At 39.2% G+C, this 25,740-nt stretch overlaps 1 long non-coding RNA gene across 7 annotated transcripts in view; it reads left to right on the forward strand.

Annotated features, from left to right (window-relative positions):
• The window catches only part of LOC148222159 (uncharacterized), a 163,447-nt gene extending 153,077 nt beyond the window's left edge, over positions 1–10,370 (forward strand). For 6 of the 7 annotated variants that reach the window (XR_015806774.1, XR_015806772.1, XR_015806776.1 and 3 more), the window contains 2 exons: positions 315–501; positions 2,807–10,370. This is a non-coding gene — a long non-coding RNA (uncharacterized LOC148222159). Of the gene's footprint in view, positions 1–314; positions 502–2,802 lie in introns of all 7 variants that reach the window. The other variant, XR_015806775.1, reaches the window with a different exon arrangement.
• Positions 10,371–25,740: the final 15,370 nt, after the last annotated feature.

Genomic DNA, 25,740 nt, shown 5'->3' on the forward strand with positions numbered 1-25,740 from the left:
CTTTCTCTTTTCCAAACCTAACTACTTGCAGGCATAATTGGAAGACTTCTACACCTTTCTGTTCCTCTGGAACAAATTTAGAGTAGGATAAATCTGTCAAAACTCCCATTGGATGAAATAATAAATTTGCTCATTTACTTTTTGGTACTGTGCTCAGAATATATAGAGCAGAGAGTATATTGCATAATATCTTCTCCTCTAGAGACAGGCTGTTGTAATTATATTAGCAATACTATTCCATTGTAGTTGAGCTCATGCATACAAATAAAAAATAATTTAAGTAAATTTCACATATTTTTTCTTTTTTTAAACAGGCATTAGACGACAACCCTCTAAATGAGGTTTCTCAAACATAAATGAAAAGCTCTCAAGTCTGAATGGACCCTCAGTCTTCCAAGACTTCATTATCCAATGATCACTTGACATTTGTACTGCATGTGGTGTTGTTTTGGAAAGGTTTTGTTGTCATTGTTGGGTTGCAATTGGAGCTTCCACAAAAAGGTAATTTGGAAAGATTTTTAAAAGAAAGCAAATATGCAAAGTTTGTGTGATCCCTCTATTTTCCTTCCTGCTTCCCGTGCACAGTAAGCAGGGAGTAGGATGGCTCTCTGTAGAGTATGGAGTAGTAGACAGGGCTTGTGAGAAGGATCACAGATGTCTTTTCCTCAAGATGAGAGAGGGTGCCAGGCATCAGCTGGCATGTATGTTGAGACCATCTGGGACGTGAACAGGGCCCTGCTCTGATCCCACATCCTTGACACAAGGATGAAGAGGGGAGGTCAGTCACTAGGAGTTTAAGGAAGCCTGTGGCACAGAAGGAGCCAGGGGAAATAAGTTCTACCCCCTCCCTTGCTCAAAGGAGGTCCAGCATGAAACACAGACCCCTCTCCCTGTGCCCTACCAAATTCATCAGATTTGAGGGCAAACTCACAAAGCATGCAGATTTTCCAACACCTGGCGAAACAGCCTGAAGAAGGAAAGAATTTTCATCTTTCACTGTAGCACAGAAAATGCTGTCTTGGTGTGTGCGAGCCATATGTACAGTGCTGGTGTATGAGGGAATTCATTTCCCTTCTACAGACTAACAAAACCAGAAACACTCTTGTCTCACTGACGTATTTGTCATGGGTGGAGATCAAACAACAGCTGCTTAAAGGGCTGGTAAATTTGACCAGTCAAGAGCAGAGATGACTGAGATCCACTCTGGTTGCACAAGTGCAAAGCGGTTACATGGCTGCTGCTGAACTGCTGCTGGTTCTGCTCAGGTGCCTTTTCCAAAGTTAATGCAAAGTGAGCGGATCAGGTCATGTCTGCTCTGCATCCCAGGACCCTGCAGGGTCCAGGTGCAGGGCTCTGGGGCTGGCTGCAGCAGCACAGCTCTCCCCTGGCCCAGGGCTCCAGTGGGAGAGCTGACAAGGCTGGGCATGCACAGGGGGCTCACCAGCTGGTGCAGCTCTCTTTGTTAATATGGCCAAAGGTGAACTGAAGCATGTGGTTCACTGCTTTCCACATCTTTGCAAATACTGTTAGGCCAGTACACAGTAACAACACAGAGGAAAATTAGACAGAAACAACCAGCTATTCTCTTTGTCAAGTGAAAAAAGGAGGATTCTCTTTTAAAATGTCAGTTTTGCTGAAGTACAGAGTTTGCCCAGAGTGCAAGCAGTGAAGAGAAGCCAGTAATGAACTGGGGCATGGTTTTACTCAGCCTTCTGACTTCAGAAGCCAGGGCTCAAAATCAATGAAATCAATAGAAGCCCTTTCTTTGACTGCAATGTTCTTCACTGTGGAACTCCGGTGATATTTGAAGTATGTCTGTATTATTGAGATACATTTCTTTTCATTTGCTGTGCACATTTACTGGACATGTGATCTCCTTGTTAGCCTAAATAAGCTTATAATGATCCTCTGAAAGAAGGAAAGAAAGCAAAAAGAGAGACAGATCAAAGGCCAGGAAACTTGCAACTGCACTCTTATAGGGAATGAACAATGAAGTACATATGATATGCATAGTTAGTTAGTCAAAAAAAGGGATTGAAATTTTACCATTATAATGGAAATATTTTATTTGCAAGTAGAAAGAAGTCTTATTTGGCTGTAATTCCAATTATCTTAGTAATGACCCAAAACAAATCACAGCTACACCAAACAAGGAATGTTCAATGGTATCACTGAAGAAAACAAACAGTAGTTCATGTACATTATTGCCCTTAGGAGTCTAAGTGCATTATTATCCATAATAGTTCTCCTAGTAGCCATCAAACTCTTATTTAGTAGAGGAAGCAAAGAAATAAAGCAACACATTAGGTCCAGAATGGACAGAGAGGCCCCCCAGTACACAAACTGGAATTCAAAATACACCTCTTCTAATTCTAATGGCAATCATTGCAACAGTGTAAAGCATATAGCAGTAAAATACATCTCCTCCACCAGACCTTTATCTTCCTTTTCACATATATCCAGCACAATAAAACATGGACTGTGATATAAGCACTGTTTTGAAGATGGTGCACTGTTTAGAGATGGTGTACCATATTGATTTTCCCTTCTAGTTACCTCAATGTTTAATAATAAAAAGAAACAGAAAATAATTACATCTGCTGTGATATTAAAAACACTTCACACTCTGCTCTGTTTTAGTCCCAGAATTTCTGTTCTTTTCTTTAGAATGACCCCAGCTCATTATGTGGGAGCCAAGGCAAGAGGGAGCTTTTATTAAGCTTTTGATCTGATACTATGCATTTTGATTTAAGAGCATCTTTTTGTAACATAAAATTCATTAGGATTTTTCTGTGTTCTGAGGCAGGTACAGGAGTCTGGAAAACAAGTGTCTTGCTGCAGTACTTCTATTTCATGTGCTCTGTATGTGCAAATGAAGTCAGACCTGTCATGAAAGAAGTAAAGAGGAAAAGTAACTGAAATATCCATCGATTACTCAAAGACAATATGGATATTAATGTACCCAGCTGAACATCCTGAAGGCCAGCCTGAGACAGCAAAGCTGTTGCATGAATCAGAGTGGTTGTAAATAAGCTGGGGAACATTTTCTGCAGAGACTGCAGTTGGATGGATCAACACTTTACAAATGTCGTGGCTGGTGGAAAATGTCCCTCATCTTCATGTCACCGGCCTCTCTTAGTGCTCTGAAATGAAGACACAATCTGATGATGGGAAGGTAAAGAGGGCTGCACACCTGATTCAGCAGGACTTGCTTCTTTGAGTGGTAAATAAAAGCTAATCCCAGTTTGTGCAAGGGCATCAAAGGGACGTAAGCACTGCAACCAAACAGATGCAAACTGCATCCCTCCACAGACACCCAAGAACCAAATTGCCATCTAATGAGGTCAGAGACTACAAGGCCAAGAAAAATCTGTGCTATTATTATCTAGCATGTTAAACATCTATGAACTTACTCTTCTTTGAACTGGAGTTCTAAGAAAAACATCTGCTTTTGATTTTCAAATTATCACTGATAGAATTCTTCACAACCTTGATTAAATTGTTGCAAGATCTCCTGCTGTTAAAACTGTGTATCCTATTTTTAGCCTGAATGTATCAGGCATTCATATCTAACCACTGAGCCTTTGTTAAAGCTTTGTTTGCAGACTGAAGATACAATAGCAGAGTTGTGCTCTCCACATTGGTCCTTATATACAGTTGTCTCCTTTCCCCTTCACCTTTTCATCAGTAAACTGAACAGAATAAGCCATTCTAAGCATTCCTACATCTCTCCATAATCAAGCAAAAGCCTTTTAAATTGTACTGTTCCAGTACAGGCCTCACCAGTATCAAATAACAAAATAATACTTCCTCCTAATCAATATTTCTCTATGTGTATATTCAAAGACTAATCCATTTGGTCTCAGCATCACATTGTGATGATTATCTACCAGGATCAGACAACTTTTTTACAGAGCTTCCATGTTAGTCTTTTATCTTATAAATATGACTTGACTGGATACGTAGGTCTTGACTTCTGTTTGTATTGTTTGTGTATCTTTAGACATCCAAGGATGTGATCCAGTGCACTCAGATAAATAATCCATTTAGTCTATACATATCAGGATATTTTTTCCACTTCATTTTTAATCACTATTACAATATGTTAAACTTTTGTTAGGTTTTAACAGCTCAAAAATGATGCCTTAATCCCTGAAGATAACATGGAATCCGTTTTCAGAGTTAATAATCAAGGGACAAGGTTCACAGGAAGGGAGAAGAGAAGCCATAAGGAAACTGCCCTTATAATCACTGAAAGTTTATCTAATTTAAATAAATCATGTTACATTAAACTTAAAAACTCATGTCACCTTATCTCCTAACTGGTTCTCCTCAAACCACTGTGCTGGATAGTAAAGTCCCTGAGCACCTCTAATTGCCAGACTCTGAAATCAGTAAGGAATCCAGCAAGGCTCAGGGCTGAATGCATATTTTCACTGTACATAAAAACATTTTAATACATAATAAGTGATCTATGCTTTGTGATTTTGTTTCTCTTTTAATGTCAAGAAACAATTCATGGTGTGTAATGATCACCTGTATCAGTGTGCAGCTCCTTGGTCCACTGCATAACAAAGATTGAAGAAAAGATTTTGTCTTTATTTTAATTATAGAGTTTAGAAGTGTTACTGTGATCCATAACAGCTCTCCTGACACATCAGCTATTCTCCCCTTTAATGTTATCTTACTTTCTACTTATTCTCCTGTAAAGGTTGTTTGCTGGCAAATCCTCTTCATGTAGACTTTTAAACTTGTGGCTGAAAGTCATTCCTCCACAAATAACTGATTTCAAGGGTTCATGTTTGCTAAGTTTTCATTGGCATTGTGCAAATATAATAACATTATCCTGGACAATCTGATGAGGAACATATTTTCTATAGGCCAAAAAATTAAGAAAAAAATGTTGTGACGTATTTATAATTTTTAAAATTTTTCTGGCTGTAAATGATCTCGTCTGTCAGCATTTCATTAGGTTAGTTACTAGAATAGAAGGTCAGCTGGGACAAGAACATAATGTGGAAACAGGAAATCAAAATAAGACATAGAAGATGAGGTTTCCCCATTGTACTGGTCCTGTGCAGGGTCATGTTAAGCATCTTCTGTTACTTGGTTGGCTTTAAAAGCCCTGCTTGGCACAAAACAGTTAAATAAGCTTTATGTTCAACAGAAATGTGTATACAGGAGGGTAGGAGCAGGCTTTTATATGGCAGCATGCAATTTAGGGATTTTTAAGGCTGCAGTGTCAGAGACTCTTAAATTGTAATAAAATTTTGTGTTAAATTTCATAGCACTGAGTTCTGTGCTTCTGGGTAGTTTTTCTTAATTGTGCTTCTTAAAATTTACTTTAGAGTTACACATCTCAGACCAAGATTTATGGGTATAGATCTTGCTTCTGCTCATAAATAAGAAACTGTGCATTGTCTCTAAGGCTGCCTGGCCCATGAGACACTGTAAAGTTGTACTGTCCCAGCCAGTCCTTTATTCATTCCCTAGGGGCCATTACCAGAGGTTCTCTTAGTTTGCCTGGTTTTGGGGTTTTGTCTGATCTCTTGTCATTCTGACAATGCAGTAAATTAGTATTACATGAGGAGGCCCTCAGCACTTTTTGTGGTCAGCTTTTCAGGTATTCTGCCTCAGGCCTGACCCTAACTGCAGTCAAAAAAATCTGTACCAAATTAGATTTGAACCTTATCTTCTGCCTAGATTTACATCCTCCTGAAGCTCCATTCAAAGTTCACCTTCTCCTTGTTACCAAAAGTGCTCAAACTACAAGCCAGCCTTCATAAATTTGACATATAAAGCCTCATGAACATCTGTCTTAGACACTTCAGCTAAGATGAAAACCAAACACTATTCTCGTGTGCTCTGGTAAAATAGGAGCAGATTGTAAGAGGGTCTATTTTGTATTTCTATTTCACAGATATCTAGTTCAGAATTCAGTTTTGAAATTTTTTTAGTTTCTTTCCTGTAGAATTTATTCCTTTATATGTTACTGCAAGTAGTCTCTAGTGGTTTCTTTTTGTTCACTGTGTGGAGTGAATCTTGCCTGATATGTCATTTTTCTTAAATACTCAGAACTCCAACAGAAGTTTCATAACAGTATATGTGCTCACTAGGACATTTTGTGAAAACTCTACACATTCTTAATTAAATATGCTAGAGATGCAAGCTTTATAAGCAACATTTGGCTAGTAAATGTTATATTTTCACCAATATAGGAGGAGAGCTACTCTAGCTTTAGGAAGCTAGGATGGCTTTCCCCTTCCTAAGCCTCTGTTTCCCAGATGTTTAACAAATTAAGCAAAGAAGCTGCTGCTACTGTGACTCTTATTTGTTTGTTTATCTGTTCATTTTTTAGAAGACAGTTTGTTTTCTCTGAGATGTTTACATGCTATAGCATTTTATTGCTCCTGGCCATGCACACACATCCATGGTAGCCACTCTGAAGTGCTGTTGCCCCCGGTTTGTTTGGAGAGGTAAGGCACAAGGACAAAAAGAGCTCTGAGCAGCAGACAAATGCAGAGATCCTCCTCGATCTGATGGTAGAGTGGAGTAGCACAGGCTCAGGTGCAAGAGGCAGGACTGAAATGCTGCCTTCCAGGGCTCAGCATCAGCTCTGGATTTCTGCAGGACATTGAGTCACCAAATACAGGCATGCTGAGTGTGATTTCTCTAAGGTTGCACAGAAGCAAATCCATGTCTCCTGTGATAACAGTAACCATGAGACCATCCTTTCTCATCCTTTCTCATCCTTTCTCATCCTTTCTCATCCTTTCTCATCCTTTCTCATCCTTTCTCTCCTTTCCCCCGTTTTTTATTTGCTGGGTGTGCAGATCTCACTGCAGGGACTAAGTGTTCTGAAAGCTTTGCAAGCATGCAGCTGGAAAGGAAATAGAGTCTTAGGTTGCAATACACCAAAAATATGTATTCTATCACCATTTGTTAAAACCAAGAGGGGCAGTGATCCTTATCTTTGTGGGAGATATTCTCTGCTAATGGGCCATCTGTTAATCTCTGGTGGGGCAGACATCCTTATCTTTTCCACAACCCATCCTTCTTCCAGGAAGATATATTCTGTTAATGGGCCATTGAGTCCCACTGCATGAGTGATAAAATTACATCATCCCATTGGGAGATGCTCCACCCAGGGAAAGGAGCCAAGCCTTTCCTACCTAGATAAAAACTGAAATCTGGAACACCAAGGCAGCCTTTTTCCACTCGATTCCAGAGAAAAAACTGAACCTTTCCACATCATCACTGGATCTTCAGAGGAAAACTGCCCCTTCTACAGGAGCACTGCTTCAGCAGAACCACATCTGTCATCCAGGAGGATGCAGCCACCATTTAATGGGACTGCTACCAACACCCTGACTGACAGGGTGTCAGGTTGTATTCTGACTGTCAGTGGTTTTTTGGGATTTGTTCTCTGTAATACTGTATTTCTATTTTAATTTTCCTAGCAAAGAACTGTTATTCCTATTCCCATATCTTTGCCTGAGAGCCCCCTTACTTTCAAAATTATGATAGTTTGGAGGGAGGGGGTTTACATTGTCCACTTTAAAAAGAGGCTCCTGCCTTTCTTGGCAGACACCTGTCTTTCAAACCAAGATGGATACCAACCTTACAAAACGTATCAGAGACAAGTGGAAGAAAGGATACCGCTTACACAACACTGCTGTAACCATTAGACTATACTGTTTCAAAAATATATTATTCTTTAGTTTGTGTCTATTTATAGTTTTAGCTGCAGAATATGTAAATTCTTGACTTTTATTTTCAAAGATCCATATTCTTCAGTTCTAGTAAATGTCTTTGAAATATTTCCCTTAAATGAATACTTGCATATGAATATTCAATGAGTTCTGCTGACCAGAATAGATGTGCTCATTTATCCTTCAGGCAGACATTTTGGAGAGTCAGGAACAGTTATGCTTACATGGGGTTTGGTGCAGGAAGTATCTTTTAGTGTCAAGCTTTTCTGTTGCTATGAGCTCAGTATCCACACCACACATGGGATGTTGATACAAAATAACAAATATGAATCCTATTATTACACTTCATTTTTTTTTCATTCAATTCACTATGCTGGAGATTGTCCCTGTTCATTGCAGGGGGGTTGGACTAGATAACCTTTAGTGATCCTTTTCAACCCAAACTATTCTATAATTCCATGATTTCTCCCTCCTTTCAGTTCCCTCTCACGTTTCTCAACTTGGTTTCATGTCTTCCACAGCCTCTGGGTTTTTTTGCTTTGCTCACAGGCTATATTTTCTGGGCTTGATTTAGTATCTCTTCTGAGCAGACTGGCCAAGGCCTGTAAGGAAGTTAGTGCCAAGAATCCAGGACATAATATTATTTGATAAAGAATTCAGAACAGCTGTAGTTAACAAGAACTGGAGATTTGGGAAGCCTGTTTATCTTTTTACTGAATGATAAATGCATGGGAATATGAAAAAGAACAGTTAATAGCATGTGTAATGCCAGAAAAAGACAGACTAAAAAGGGACCAAGTCAGATTTATCTCTAACCAAACCAGAAAAACAGCAGTGGATGGTAGATCTTTACAGAATACAGCATAAAATTAAATAAACCAGGTTACGGTCGTTTTTATATTCAGCTCCTATAGCTGCAATCATGGTTTAGTTCCAATTTCTTATTCCTGAATATCTCCATAAATACTGTTATCCTAGATAAAATCTGTTTTAATCAGAATTAGTTCCATTACTAAGGTAATTTCTGACCTCTGTTCTATCTCAATTCATACAGCACAGCCCTATCAAGCATACTAACACAGGCTGGCAAAATTGCCTTCTAACATGATCAAATTTTGCATATAGCTCACCTAAGGATGAACTGTAACAGAGCAAATATGTTCCATGTTATTGAAAAGACCTTACATATCTGTGATCAATTCAGCTTTTACAAGAGCTTACGACATTTAGTATTTGCAGAGGTAGTCTGAAATTGCTTAACTGTAATGAGCAATGAATATCAATTATTGTGATTACTAATGGAAATGTAATCTAGCCTAAGCACAATTAATTTCTGTTGGAACCTGATCCCTCAAAATGTAAATTGACTTGGTTCTGTTTTAATGGAAAGAATTTTTTTTAACATTAATATTTTAACAAGCCATGTCAATTTGATATAACAGGGTGTCCAGTTGCAAAAGCTTCCTCTTTCATTTGCAGATCCATACATCTTGGAAAGTTAATACAACATATGTAATGAGAAATCCCTCCACAGTGATTTAAAGCACAGAGAATTGTTTGTACCCAAAGGCCTCATCTTAAAAGACGTGTACACACTGATCCTAATACCCCAGGTACACTCTGTAATTCAGAAAGCTTGATCCTTCAAGCTTCTAAAGAATTATGTCATCTGATGTCCTTATCAAGATCCCTTTAAAGGGGGGCAGCCCTTCCTCTAACGTATTGCAAAGACCACTGCCAAGAGAGAAGACCAGGAGTAGAGGAACATCAGAGTCAATGCCTAAGGAACTGAGATATTAGTGCTGTAAATCCCCCTGCCAGACATGACGAGGATTGGAGCTCTCTTCCTGTGTGCATGGTCCTCAAGAGCCCAAAATATGTGAAATAGGTGAAAAGGTTCATTTGTCTCAACTGCCAGTGAATGAATTGCATTTCAGTAGGGCTGTTGTACCAAAATATCTGAGAAGACTTGTGGTTATTTCTGAGATTAGAACTGAATTTTAAAATCGGCTTGCCATACTGAGCTTAGTGGAAAATGTTTGCCCTGGAAACTATCAAGCCATTATGAGAGAAGCAAAGGAAACGAGGCATTACAGGAGTTACCAATCACTGCTCATCTTTAATAGATGGTAGTTCCAGCATTTCAGCTGAATATGGTTCAAATCTCTTGAAAGGGGCTTCGCTCCCCAGTCTGGATGAATGTCCAGATCTCCCGGTTCTGAAATCTCTCTTGTTTATCTCTTCCAGGTCAGTGAGCAGTGGATAGAGCTCCTTCTCCAGAGGAAGGCTGAGGATGCTGCCCTGGCTCAGCAAACACAGCACAGTTTATGACAGCCTAGGACAGTGGCCAGGCAGCAGTACCATCCAGGTTCCCATAGCCCCAGAGCCTTGTGCTAGCCACTGGACCATTGAAGGACTACTAGCTAGCTGTAAATCTACCATTTTCGTCTTCCAACTTTAGATTATTTGTTGCATGCTAATTAAATTTAAGGATTTTGATCAGCAGCAGTAGCCAGCAGTTCAGAAATGGACAGGAATTCAGTGGTAGCTGTTTTGGAATGTTTATTCATTTTTGTGCTTGACTTTAACTGATCACTTCACTTTGAAAGAAGCTCTGAAAATAAATACAATTAATAAATACCATTATTAAGCTCCATACTTGTTTGTTATGAAACTCATTGTTTTAAATCAGAATTTTAATGCTCAGACATGCTACAAAGTAGGATCATTGCAAATTTTAACCCAGCATTCATTTATTGCAGGATATAGCCATACAATTTCCAGAGGTTATTAGATGTTTTTATTTGTAGGTTCTTTATTATTGATTTAAAAGCTGTTAGTCAGAAGGCTTGGTGACATCACGATTTTGTTGTTTTATTTTTTTACAGTGAGGAAAGCTGGTCAGGACTCTGAGTCTTCACACACTGATAATATGTATAATATTATGTGCAGCCTTTTAATAATACAGCAAAAGGATATGCAAATATACCATTTTCATTTACCGAGTTGAAATCTGCTTCAACAATTCTTATGAGATAAAAAGAGATAAACTATATATACTCATTTGCATCAAAAACCTATTGACAGCTAGATTTTAGGAATAATTCTGGTGCTTCCTTTGTCCTAAAGTACAAGTTAAAATTTCTATTTTCTCATAGAAACAGGATATTCAAGTGAAAATGGGCATCATTTATTAGCTGCTTCCTATACAAGGCAGCCTGCAGTGGTGTCTAGCTGGACATCTATCATGCATCTTCTTCAAGAGCCTAGAGAAAATATTTTCCTTACTGGCCATTATCAATCCAGTCCTTCTCCTACATCTATTTGCCAGTCAATGTTATATAATAGCGATTATAACCTGTATATTTAAAATAAGCAATTTATTTATGAGTTTTCTTCATGGCGCTGATCCCAAGTAACATCTGGAGTGCAATTTGTACTGAGGTGAGCTTCCCCAATATAGTGAGATGCTCCTTCAAAAATCTTCGACCCCTTCAAGATGATCCCCTCAAAAGTACATACTTATAGAGCAGAGATTGTATGTAAATTTTAACAAACTGCAACAAGGATATCTGACATTAAATGGCCTATCAACAACTCTCTGATACACAAGTTAAATGAACTCTACTGTTAGCAATCAAAAACTTTAAGCAGTAAAAAGAACAGAGTATTAGTCCTTTTCTGAGTAGCTTGAGGTTGTTCAGGGACACAAGGGGTATTTTTGTTGTAAGAAAGTGATTCAGCCTAACTTTGCTTCTCTAGAGATAACCAGAAAATGTATAAGATGCTTTTAGCCAATTTCCTTGAATTGATCTTGTTATTCTCCAGGGTGTAAGTGTACCACCATTCTCATGAGTAGATGTCAGCTTTATAAGCTGGTGCAACAGTTCCTTATGAACAGTATGATTAGTCTGTTCAAGGTGGTTTGGGGATGTCAGCACAGCAGTAATTCAGAGGGCCCACTTGCCATTCCTGTGGTGGGGACTGTGAGTCTCAGGTCTCCACTGAGTTGAAGATCAAAGGACAGGCAGTGCTTGCTTCTCTTGTCAGCTCTGATAAAGCCAAGGTGCATGTGCTCTCTTAGACAGACAAATCTCTCTAGGCAATAAGAAGGCTTGAATTAGTCTTGCAGGTTTGGTTTTTTTGTTGGTTTTTTATTGCAAGCAGAGTGTTCTTCATTAACTCTGATCTGTTATTTTTTGAAAGCAAAAATATTTCTAATGTTAAAATCTGCTAGAAGCTGCATGTACACATTCACGATTGAGGACTAGCAGAAACCATTAATTTCTTTAGATGTCATAATGGTAAAATTTGCTTAGGTAGCCAGTCATAGAATCCCAAATGTCATTGGTATTTATCATCCAACCACACAGCTGGGCATTCACTGTATGATACAAATGGCTCTGGCTATGCTCTTTGTCTGGGGAAGGATCCTGAAAGTGACATTTCCCAAATATTTCCCTGTAAATGTAAGAGAAAGAGGGGGCCAAAAAAACCCAATGGATTGCAATGCCTTTGTGTGTCATTTTCATTCTGAAAAAAATCGGTGAGTGATTTAAGGGGAAGCCATGAAGTTTAGCAGATTTTGCCTAGGTTTATTGCTGAAGCTGCATAAAATATTTAAAAGTACTGTAAGAGGCCTAGAGTAAAGTACCTCTAATGCAGCTGTTCAAATCTCAGTTTATGAAGAATTAACACCTGGCAAAACTGTCAAAAGAGGGGGGGCGATTAATAGCAGATAGAAACATAAGATTTTTTCTTGACCTAGTTCTGACTGAAACCTTTAATTCCCATCCCATTAAAGATAAACGGTAGAACAACAGGAGCAAAGAGAACAGTGAGTTATCTGGACTTGATCCTGTAGTTAATATAATATGAGGAAGATGTTCAAATTAGTGGCTCAGCTTTCTGTATTCAGCCTGAGACAAAAATGAGCATATCAGATAGTATTTGCTGAAGATCCTGACTGGCTGAGAGTCACAGTGAATTATTTGATGAACTGGCTTCCTTCCTCATAGCAAGGATCTTGACTTTGAAGCCTTTATAACTCAAGTGTGCTCTGAATAATGAGAGAACCCTGACACATGTTGCTGTAACAGTTAAAATTACTATTATTTTGTGTGCCATCACTGCAAGTTACCACTTCTATATAAAAATACAGAGGAAGCATTGGCCTTGCCAGTGCCTAACTAAGTGGCTTAGATCAACCTTAGCAAAAATGGCAATGGATCAAGCTGGCCCTGGACTGAAGCAATTGAAAGGTGTCACTGTTTGACCACTATGTCAGCAAAATACCATGAGTGGGCTGCTGGGAAAAATACTTTCTTAAACTCATTCAAAGAAATTATCCAAAGATCATGCCATTGCCTGTTTTTAATACTTAGTATATGTTCCAGGGTTACCTTATGCTAAATGTTGGACTATCACATTCATGTTTCATCCTGTACAAAGCGGAAATCATTCCCAGACTCCATCAAACGAAAAAGCTTCTGGGAAAACTCTGTGATGGATCAAAACTCTTCTACCTCCCCACATTGGCAGTGATCCTTCAACTGATTTCACAGAGGGATAGTTTCAAATAAATATATTTTCTCTATATAAACATCTTATTATAAACACATTTTAAATTAATATTCCTTGCAGGTCTTACTTAAGAATTGAAAATGCACCAATTTGGGCTATATTTAAGCAATAATGACGGATGGAAAGGCTGTTTCTTTCCAGCTAAATGTGCCAATACTTAGCTTATGTGTTGATTAACTGCTGTGAAAGGCCACCCTGTCAGTCATTGCTGCTTAAATAAGTATTAGATAGAGGGGCGGGGAGGAAGGCTTGTCATTAATCACCAGGAAATTTCAGACAGCTGCTGTTTTGCTGTAATAGAACATGCAAGTATAAAGAAAAATCACCAACAGTTACCTTTCAAGGTATTATAATTATATGCAGGCCTGCAAGTTGTCTTAGATATGGCTCATTTATATAAGGCATTTAGACATCAGCCCAATAACTGGTAAGAAAATAAGACTATAAAAAATTTTTAATTTTCAGTACACTCTCTGTTGCACTTGATTGCTTTCAGTGTGCTTTCAAGTGAAAAAACAACAGCATTTCCTAGGGACAGCCATGCATCAACTTTCAGAGACTGGAAAGAGCTAAAGTCATCAGCCTCAGGTGTAGGTAATAAAGAGCCTGTTCTGAGCAAGAATGATCACTTGATATTTCTGTGTGGTATGATGCTTCATTACAATATATAAGAAGTATAATAAATAAAAAATGTAGTAGCAATTACAAATTACTAAATATAAATATATATTTCATATTTTTATAAGTATATCTTTCTTAAATGTAAAGCAAAATTAAATTTATATAGATGACTGTCACTTTTATAAATATGTCAAAATACAACAAACAAATAAATTTAACCTACCATGTAAACAAAACATGGTGAAATATCTTATATTTCCACATAGGCAAGGAAAGCTCAATTCATAACTGTGTGGTGGTATTTTAGCTCCAACTTACTCAGAAACAGTTGCATGGAATTACTCTCATGTCTACAACCCATGCTCTCCTAATGGGCTGTTAAGACGAAATTCAACTTTGTCTAGCCCTGTGGAGATGCCTCTGAGAGCACTGTGCCAAAACTCACATGTTGTCCTGTCCCTGAATTATTTTGGCCCTACTATGAAACCAGTGTGAACCACTGGCAACGGATCCCAAGTGAAGCATCCCTAAAAACTCTTCTAAACTCAGTCAAGCGCCTCTTCACCTGAGATTAAAAGGGACATTGGCTCCATCTATTACTCTGTGTACATATGCCTGTCTCAGGAAGGGATAAAACTGACCCCCATCTTTTGACAAGGCAGCACATACAGGAGGTGTCTGCTCTGCCAGGGGGATTTTGGGCTCTGCCTGGCACATATTAGAGACTTGCATGCAGGTTCAAATACTTTCACATGAGGAACTGGCAGTCACACAAAGGCTTTTCTTCATCTTAGCAAAAGGGTGGTTCATGTCCCTTTCCTGTTATAGCAGAAATATTCAGTACAAAGAACCTTCACAGCAATGCATTTCAGGATGATCAGTCAGTATAGTTTCCCATGGATGTTATAAACATTACTGGCTTTAAATGTTGGTACCCACATGGACTGAAATTCTAACTCATCAAAATGGGTGGGAGCATTGCCAGTCACTACACTGTGATAAGGATTTCACACACTGTATCTTTAAATGTAAAATACCACCATATGTGATGCATGCAAATCCCCACCTATTTACCTTTGGCAGATATTCTGAATAAAAAATGTTAAGATCATTTCTATACTACTTACTTTTCTGAAATTTCAGTGGAGTTATATGTATTGATGGCACTCAGATGAGAGTAGCTGCTTCTAGATATACTGGCAAATACCTCTAGTTTGAATCCTAAGATTTCAGAACAAGAGATCTAATAAGGCTTATCAGAGACTATAATAGCATAGTAGGCTGCCCTGGGGCAAGTAGCAACTAATGAAGCTAGAGGATTGATATTTTAGCCCAGACACAAAGCATAGTTGATAATTTGATACAGATACATTCCCCTCTGCAGCCAAGTTGATGAGCTTGCCTATTTAGCAGAATTTGTACATAGCACATCAGAGAGCTCCCTCCTGAGCAAATCAGCCCAGGTGTGTTCACACTGTCTAACACCCACAGCAGGATTGTGCCTGGCTGGAAGGAATGCCATAGCACAGAAACAGGACAACACTTCATAGAAAGCCCATGTCACATAAAAGAGAAGATGGGATCAGCCACTAAGAACTTTGTTTTCCAACACTAAAGACTGAACCTAAGTCAAGCAGAATAAAAGAGTACATTTGTTTATTGTATGCATGAATTGGAAAGTATGCATTTTTTCTGGTAACCACAAATTGTAATTCAGGCTTAATAGGAAAGGAGAGAATGGAACATTTTCATTGAGACATTTCATATATTACTTAGTATTTAATGTGATTTTTAAAGTAACTTTAGATGTTTTCAGATTTATGCATATTCATATACTTAATGCTTTACCCTAGTTTTAGGCTCTGTGGTTGGAAGGTGCAGAGCCATGCAGCTCCAGAGGGGATTTGCTTCACTGGTAATGCTGCTGTCTCTGCTCCAGCTGCTCTATTACCTCTATTACCTCTGCTTCTGCACCTGGTGGCCCCTAATATGAAAGTGCTGCTTTCTTTGTGAGTTCAACAAGGGAGTAAATTAGAGAGGTAGCCATCAGCCCAACTCTCCTCCACTATGCAGCGCCTCTGACAGCTCAAGACTGGGAGCACATTTTTGAGCTGTTATTATTTCTTAAGCAGCTTCAAATTGCCTGAGAATGTCACAATAAGCAAATGAAAGACAAATGAACTCAATTAAAGATAAAGGGGGAAGGAGGAGCTGGATTTTCAAAACTGCTTATATAATTTAGAGCCAAAACTCCTGTCAGAACTCCCAATTCACTGAGAATTGACTGTCTGAATCTTTCAAGCTCTTTTGAAACCATCACCCAATAATTTTTCCCTGGGTATGTATCACTAGCTATTGCTTTTCCCCAGTGAGATAACTGTATCATAAATAACATTCAGCAAAATAACTCCATAATACACAATTTTTATACACTTTTAATACTCTTTCACAAGGGTAAAATACTGTCTGTATAAAAAGTTAAAATGGTTTAGTTCTGCCATGGATTAATACATATTTAAAGGGTAAAATATTGATCTCTTGCCAAATCTCATCTGGAGTAGTGCTTTCCAAGTCTGTCTTCCATTTTACTTTGGTTTAGAGGATCAAAGAAGTTCCACTGCCCAATAAGCCAATCTTTGATCGAAAATGAAATGCATCTAAGCATTTTTAAAAATGTGTTCTGTTAGAGGTAGGTAAAAGCTGTAAAAATGTATTCACTTCACTGAAATGAAACCCAAGCCCACCTTTGTGGCCTACAAAGTTAATTTTTCAGTGCACATGAACAAGAGGCTTCTTTAGTTCATGCTGGAGTTTTTGGAACACAAATTAGTCCTTAAGTTACCAACAGAAGCAAGAAAGTTGATATCCCTTCAGGAACAACTACATTCTGTGATCATTCAATGGGCCAATAATCCACCTAAGATATCCCATTTTACATTGCTATTACAAGCATTTTAAAATCAAATTTTTATGTAGTACTAAGTTAAATAACTTGACGAATTCTGTACCCTACATCAAGAGAGCTGCGATTGTCAACTAGGCACATACTTCTGCCAAAATAACAAGATATGCCTTCTAGGAATGCTGACTGGAATTCCTCATGTTTTTAGGTTCAGATGCTTTCCTGACATAGTCCTGAATTAACTGTTTATTTTTTTCAGTCAGTAATATCAGACTAACTTATCTGTTATTCTCTACATAATTTTTCTCATATATCATGTTGGCAATCACCAGCTGTTTGATTATTGTCACATTGTCAAAGTGTATTAACATTAATATTTTTGGTTGTGAGAGACTTCAGTCAACTTTAAGACTCCTGGGCTGGAGCTATATGTGTAGGTTAGTCCGAAAACATTTTTGGTTTGAATATTTAAAAGATGTTTTGCAACATTTTAGTTTGTTTCATCTAATAAACTTTCCTGAATACTTCTGCCTTTCATACATATTTCGTGAGATATTGCTGTTTTACTCAATACTAGAGGATGCATTTTGAGTCCTTCCTTAAGAAATCCTGTAATCCTGAACATTGTTTGTCTTTCTCATTGGGATAAAATAATTTCAGTGAAATGGAAGCATAAATATGAGAAACATTTGATCAAGACTTCATTGCATTTCCAAAACAAATAGTACCCAGTTAGAAAATTTAGAAAAAGACATGGTTTATCCATGACCTGTCTCCAGTTTATAGATGGATAGACGCAGGGCTTTAATCTGATATCACAGTAGTGAGGCACAGGCAGGCGCAGGTTGCCCAAAGAATCTGTGGATGCCCCATTCATGGAAGTGTTCAAGGCCAGATTGGATGGGGCTTGGAGCAACTTGGTCTAGTAGAAGATGTCCCTGCCGTGGAATCACTGTAATTAGATGATCTGTAAGACCCCTTCCAACACAAACCATTCTATGATTCCATTAACCTTTGCCACAGATTGATTGTATTATCCATTTTAGTATGTGATTTTCCTTATATGTAAATATATTTTAGCAAGGCCGAGTTTTAATTTATACCAACAACAAAGACCTTACCAGCTCTCTGCTCTTATCTGCGCTGCTGGAAAAATAATATACGAGTGTACATAAATATATAAATGTACAACAAAAACTAAAGCAACAAAGGAGGGAGAGAGACAGATGCAGGGGCCAAAGCAAATTGAGTAATTCCGGGGATGATCAGAAATTTTAGAAAGAGAAATGAATCAAAATTCAATCTCACATTGGAATATATTTGCAGAATAGTCCAATACCTCTGGCCATGAGGCAAAGCAGGGGTTTTGAGGATGTAAGAATGTTCTCATGTTCTCAGAGTGGATGCAAATTCCTCCTGTGTCATCCTTATTGCTCCTCAGGCTTAGCACAAGGCTAAAGGAGAAAGCAGCAGGATCAGAAATAAAAATATTCCTGTTTGAATGTAACTGTTGCCAAATGATATGGTAAGATTTACATGTGTACAGTGACAAACCAAATAGGTTCACTCAGTCATGAGAAAATAATATTAGAAAGGTTGATATATTGTTGTTATTACAAAATACAGAGTGAAAATACATCTGGAAGTAATTTTTTCCCATTTCATTATAGTTTACAATATGCATGCTCAATAGTAGCCATTAGCTCTGCAAGCTATGACATAATGACTTCCTACCTAATCCTAAACAGTGCCATTATAAGCAATTCTAGCATATTTTATTGGATCAGTGAAAATTTAATTCTCTGAAAGACTGTAAGGAAATGAAGTACTTTATGAAAAATACCACGTAGTACCATGTGGAGCCTGGAGTGCTAATCTACCACCAGTGAGATTCCCTGGCTTTTATCAACACCCTGAACCAGAAGCCAAGTGCTTCTCCTCTTTGTGTGGGTGGCATGCTCATACACAGCAGTCAAGAATGTCTCTCTGGTAACACTGGTAGACCTGTTGTCAAAGTTCATGGTCTCCAGGAGCCCCAAGACAGAGAGATTCTTCTGCAGCTGAGTATTTTTCAAGCACGTTAACTTGGTAGCTCCCACTGAGTAAACTGCTACTTGCTGGCAAGTATTTCCCTGTCTGGTACCTCCATCATAGGAAGGAAGAAAGGCAAGTGCTAAGAGGAGCTTAAGTCTTTTCCATTTGAAGACTCAAGACTCAGGGAGTTTCATCTTCCTAGGTGTGAATCCTGAGTAATAAGGAGAAGGAAGGGGAGGGTATTAATGGTAGATTGAGGGGCTATAGTGGGAGTGTGCTGCACTAAGACACCTGCAAGACTTTTCTGAGCATGGGTTCTTGTGATGTGGGAAACCTGGAGGTTCTGCTCTTTGCTGGCTCTTCTCTACTCCTTGTCACAGCCTTGGACTGGAAAGAGACTGAGACAAGATTGGTGTGTGAGCCTGTGAAGCAGTAACCAGACATGTCAGCTGATGTGTCTCCAGGTATTATAAATCACAGGCTTGATTGTGGCAACCCATACACAGTGATTTTCAGGCTTTTTTAGTATAGAGACCCTAAACACTTTCCAAAGGAAAGGTAAGGTAAAGTTAAGATTTGTGGGGTTTTCCCCCTTACTTACTTTTCTTGGATTCCTGATAGACCACAACCCTCTGGGGCTCATAGACTGTAGGCTAAAAACTGCTACTGTAAACACAATAATCAGGCAGTGGCACTAATACTATTTATAGGCTGTCGTTCACTTCATGTTTGTTTTTACTGTCTGGACTGCAAACTTTTCAGGGCGGGAACTGCCATTTTCCATCTGTAGTGCTCAACACAGCAAGAACTTGATTTAAGGTGACAATACCGGAACATTGTTGGAATACCCAACAATGAACAACAATAATGAATGAACACAATGATTGTTCCCTAGTGTCAAGAAGGATTCCTCCATGGAAACCAGCAAGCCAGAGACCTGATTTATGAGGCAGAGGAGATGAAAAAAGTTTTACTTCCCACTACTGAATCTATGATTTACTTATTTTTGCAAATATTTTATTGATGTTGGGTGTAATGGATATTTCTTTCTGTAGCTATTATATTTACAAAAAAAGTGCAGTTAGAGTGTATAAAATGTTGTAACATGCTTGCTCTCTTGCAAGTGGCTATCCACACACTGACACAAATATTGTACCCATGCTGTTCGTTCCAGAAAACTGACATTTCTGAAGAGGAGGCCAAATGTGTTTACAGATATATTTCTGAGTTTATTCAAGCTGAAAGGTACTTCTCATCTTTTGAAATGTCAGACTGCTGCTCCAAGAAAAATGAGTACAAGAGATAGGGCCACTGTTGCACAGCTCCATTTTTAAATGAGCATTATCTGATTGAAGATCCCAGGATTCATACAGTGCAGTGTTTTGCTGTGATATATTGCCTGCACTGGCAAAATGTTGTTGAGTGCACTGATTATTTGCTTCCATTTAGTGCCCACAGCAATCCCCAAATTCTAGTATCCTTCACCACCCTTATATCTGTTTAAACATCTGTGATATCACCTGAGGGGATGTATGTTCTAAATGAGAGATTTGATAAGCTGCAGGGCACAGGTTCACTAAAGAGCTGCTCTGCAGATAGGTAAATAGAGGCATAAGGGGAGGACAATGTAGTGAAAAGTCTCACTGTGAATCTGCAGTGAGCAGGTTCCCTGCATGTCATGGGAGCAGATGTGGAATGGCAGGACTGAGAATGTCAGAAAAATCATGATCTGTCTCCTGGTTCAACTCCCACTACCTATACCTCTCCTAAAACTTCTCTTGACAACCTCTCTACTTTAGAGCCCTCTATTAAAATCAATGTGTAATACCAACCCTCATAACCTCTTTTTAGTTCTGGGCTTTTCCAGGATCTTTTTAGTTTTGGCTTCTGCATTCATTCAAATGACACTTAAAGCAGCTCTTTGAGGAGGCCTGACAGTAGCTTGAAATCTTTTTTACAGTTGTCTTGGGGTGACTTTCTGATGCTTGTATCCCCAAATCATCTCTTCTGTTGGTGTTGAATATTGAATTCTGCAGCTTTAAGTGAAGGGTGGAGAAAAGAGGCGCAGAATTTGTTATCAGAGACTGCACCTGTTCCCCCATATCCTTCTCACAGACTGTGTTGTCTGCAGTGGACAGCAGCAGAGAGCTCTCCTTTGCTTTTCGTTAGTTTCTGACTAGATGAGGCAGAGAAGCTCCCTGGACTGTGGTTTTTTTTCCTTTTTCCTGGATTGTGCAGACCTGCTCTGGACTGAAAACCCAGGGGAACACGGGAGCTCACACCTGTGTCCCACCAGGCCTGGCCTGGGCCATTTCCCAGCGCTGGAGGGACTGAGAACAGCCTGAGTGAGCCAGGCTGCAACCACGGAAGGGTCTCTGCTGAATCCGTCATCTCTTCAGAGCAGCAAGAGGTTTTGCTGTTTAATATTGTTCAGTTTTTGTGGTGGAGAGTGTTTTGCCTATTAAATAGTTTTTTCTCCACTTCTCTCCAAGGAAATTTTTTTTCCCCTAACCAGCTGGGGGAGGGACTGCTTGAATCTGTTTCCTAGAGGGACCCCATTCAGAGGTTTCCTCCCAAATTTGCCCTGAACCAAGATAATAGTGAGTTAAAACGGGGCACTATTTGTGTTCCTCTGGTACCAGACACAGGGCAGCAAATGTTGGGTCATTCCTCTGGTGCTCTGGGCACCATTTGCTGGGTTGTGATTGTTTTCTTTAATGATTCGACCAGCTAATAGTTGCTATAAAGTTGTTTATTGAAAAGGCACATCAGTCTCGAAAGGCAAAGAGTCACAAGCATTAAAGTCCATGCTAAAGTTTTGGTATAGAGTCCTAAATAGAAGTAAAGTCCCAATTAGAAGTAGAAGCTGCTCCTGTTAAGGTCCTGGAAAGCTGATATTGCTGCCGCAGCTTCTATCTTCTTCTTGGGTAATGATGGTGGCAGTGAGGAGAGAAGTGAGAAAGCAAAAGCAAAAGCAAAAGGAAAAGGAAAAGGAAAAGCGAAGTGAATCCCTCCCCTATGCATAGATTTTTATATACAAACTTCTCAACAAGCTAAAGACACAAACTTGAACCACTTCTTCTTAACCTATTAGAATTCTAGTTTCTTAGCACGCCAGGTTATGTATAAACTATGCATATGGTCTATCTTGTTCTATCTAAAAAATGTGAGCAATAGTCTTACTATAGCTTTAATATGTCTAAAACTATGTTCCTGGAGCCTCTATGGAAACTCTAGTATCTAAGTCTATGTTTTTCAACCTTCACTAGAACTTGCTGGTCTCTCACTGAGAAACTCAGAGAGGCCTCTGTTTTCAGACTCCAATGCTGGTCCTGTACCTTCCTTATATATGATGGGTGTAGATACTTTTGTGTAAAGCATCTCTTAAGGGCATGGAATGTGTAATTTTCTTATTATCATAGATGAATTCAATAGTTAATTTTGAGTATCCATCTCAAAATTGCTTGGATATGAAGAATGCACCACACCAGGAAATCAAAGAGGAGAACAGAACATAAAAAATGGTTAATAAATCATTTGACTGTTACAAAACCCTATTTTTGTTCCTCTGGTAATATTGGAATTCTGTTAAGAGCTTGCTGCAAGATAGTAATGTGTATTTGCTATTGCTATTGAAACCTCGATTAAACCTGTGTGCCAAATTACCCAGTCTACTCTTGGCAGTGGAACCACTTTGACCCAGCTCTCTGCTAGAGTAAGATGACTTGTTTAGTTTAATATTGTTCAGTGCAAAATTAAAGGTTAGATTATCTGAAGCAGCTGCAAGGTTTAAGTGTGGCAAAAGCCTTGTGAAGGATCAGGTCAGCCAGTTTCCATTAAAGAAGTAAAAGATGAAGTGGCTTGGAAAATTTGCCTGCAATTTTTCGATGTTTATCTCTTAGGATTCCTTTCCCCATAGTGAAGGTGTCTGTTGTTGGTGCTTATTACAAACCTCTCTGCTTGACACAGGCTGGTTTATTTTCACTGCCTTTTCATACAATTTCATCACAGTCTCTCTTCTTTTTTTCCCATATGACACCTTTCTATGAGAACAAAAATTGACAGATATTTTTTGCTTGTGCAGAGAATAAAGGTATAATAATAATTGAATGGCTCTTAAGTAAAACTAGTAATAGTTACTTCAGAGAAGACAAGGGTATACATGGAATTTGTCCTAAAGAATCTATCCCATGGGGAATTTTACAGGATAAGATTTGTATAAACAGTCTGTAAATAATAACAGTCCCTAAATAGCACTTAGGGAAAAAAATTACAAGGTCAGTCCAAACCAAGGAGAGTAAGATCCATAACAAATCCCTGGTCATTGCCAGTAGGCACAGGACAAAGAACTCAACTTGCTATCACACTGTTGTCATCTCAATGAAGACTGAATTTTTCCAGCATCTTCTACATATCTGACTTCAGATGTCTTTTTTCTGGAGACACCATGAAACATGCTGGAAAGTTCAGCTGTGTGTAACATGGTGCTTTAAAGGGATGCTAGAGAAAGCAAACACACTGTTCCCTTCTCTGCCTTCACTTTGGAAAGCCATATAAAGAGGGAGACTGAAGGCTGTTACAGAGGCAGTCAGTGCTGCCTCTTAGTCCAATAATTTTCTGTAAAAAGCAGCAAAAAATATTCTCTTTATTGAACAATTAATTTAAGCGATGGTGTGGTGCTCAGCACTTCCAAAAAGGCTCCAGACTCTGGTATGTGACCTATCACATACACACATGGGAAAGTTCAAGCCTTCCAGGTAATAGACCCAGGTGTATCTGGTTCAGATTATGCTTATTAATAGGTACTTGTGGTTTCATATTGAGATAGTTGTAACAATTACTAAGCATAAAAAATTGATTTTAATTAAGGACAGCATAGAAAGAAGGGGATTAATGTGCAGAGCTCTCAATACAGTATTGATGTCTAGCAAGATTTGTCTAATGCGTTTTTTGTTAATAGAAACTGTTATAGTTTCATGTAAGTTGGAATAAATTTGCTAAATGCAGTAAGTCTGATATCAGATAGGATTTAGACAAACACTCCCCTACACACAACCTCTCAAAGGAACTGAGTGTCACACGTTTATGAAGCTGTGTGTGGTAGACTAAGTCTGTATTTGCTGCTGCAGCAAACATTTACACCTAACGATGACAAGTTTATCCTCTTTATGCCATAAACAATTGATTTTGAAGCAAAGATAAGAGAATTATATATTATGTATTTAATCTGTAAAATTAATTAACTCCTTTGATTTAGCTGAGAAAGGTGATGTTTTCTGAAGTTCAGCTTTACTGAAAATTGACCTTTCCATCTACAAACATACCATTTAATTTACAACAGAAACAAAACCTTCGAAATTGTATTTACTCAGTAACTTTAATAAAGGTCAATCCTTCTCGGAAACAATTGTAAATGTGGCATTTAGCCTTCATATTTTGGAAGTTGTTACTTGAATCTTCACATCCAAATAAAACATTGCCTTTGAATTAGAATCAGCTAAATAAATAAGAACAAAGAAATTTTACAAAATTGTCTAGATCTCAGCTGTTGTAATTAGCCTTTAGCCTTTTGTCCTGGTTTAAAGATGTCTGCCAATGAACAAAGGAACATCCCTAGGAGTGGAAAATGTGACCCCTTCCCTCCAAATTATTATAACTTTGAAATTACGAAGCTTTCAGGCAAAGACACAGGATAGTATGTGTGTGTAGAACAAGGCAAACAAAGAGCAGCAGCCCCGAGGAACAGAACACAAACCCAGGGACAGCCGCTCTCGGCTGCGGCCCCTTTCCCTGCGCTGCAGTTCCGGGCACAGCCAGCAGGGGCGCTGGTGGCTCCCGGCCGGGCAGCGGCCAGGATTCCCCCGCGCCTGCAGGGGGCGCTGTGGCGCGAGCTCGGCCGCGTCTCCCTCACACAGTAATGGCAGCCAGGCAGGCCGGGGAGTGAAATGGGCTGCAGCAGGAACCTGGGAGCGCAGCTGGAATGGCAGGGTGGGCACACCCCGGGGCAGCAAACAAACTGTAGCAGAAACGCCACAGCCATAGCAGGAACAGCAGGGTGTTGGGCAGACAGGGAGTATCAGTTCCAGTGTAGAGAAAAACTCAAAGCAGAGGCAGAAAACACTGAGGCTGGGCAGTGGCAGCCAGGCTTCTGCAAGCAGCTGTGGCACACAGCTGGGAGACAAAGAGGGAAGGGGTGTTGGTTCCATCCCCAGTGAGGTCAGGTGTCGGAAAGGTCCCAGTTCAACAGCTGCTCTTGTGAGTGGAAGCTCAACCACAGTAAGTAGAAGCCACGCAGGACAGGAACTCCACAGTGGCAGTGAATCCTCTGGGCAGCAACAATCCAGCACCAAAAACTGCACCTTTCCACTCAGATCCCAAGAGCCAGAGAGCGAGGAGCCAAGGCCAGCCCTCAGCCCCCAGCCAAAATCTCCCAGTATCTCTGCCCTTCCAAAGAGAAACCTCCCCAGGTAAGATAGTAGCCAGCAGCACCCTCCTCCCCACCTTGGCCACTTCTCTTGTCTTGTAAGTACTGTCGTTATCATCCCTTAGGCAACTAATGGGGCAAAATTCCCTGAGAGAAAGAAAAGAACTGGGAAAAATCCTAACCTCCAATACCCTCATACTTCTACAGGACTGTTTTCTTGAGTTCTCTGTGACTAAGGTCAACTAATGTTCAACACCTACGGTACACATAGTAAGAATGAATATAATATGTTTTAAAAGGTCCACCAAGTTCAGCAGGAAACAGAATAGGCTTTTTCTTTGACCTTTAAGAAGGAGACTTGGAAAATTTACTGAAGAAAAGCCTATTCGTCTGAGATACAGAGGCCCTAGCAGAGCACTTTAGTGTATGGTTGACCTCAAGTGTATAGTAGCCCCACTGCAGTC

This window comes from Sturnus vulgaris, chromosome 14, assembly GCF_052056855.1.
Source record: "Sturnus vulgaris isolate bStuVul1 chromosome 14, bStuVul1.hap1, whole genome shotgun sequence".
In the NCBI taxonomy this organism is placed as follows: Eukaryota; Metazoa; Chordata; class Aves; order Passeriformes; family Sturnidae; genus Sturnus; species Sturnus vulgaris.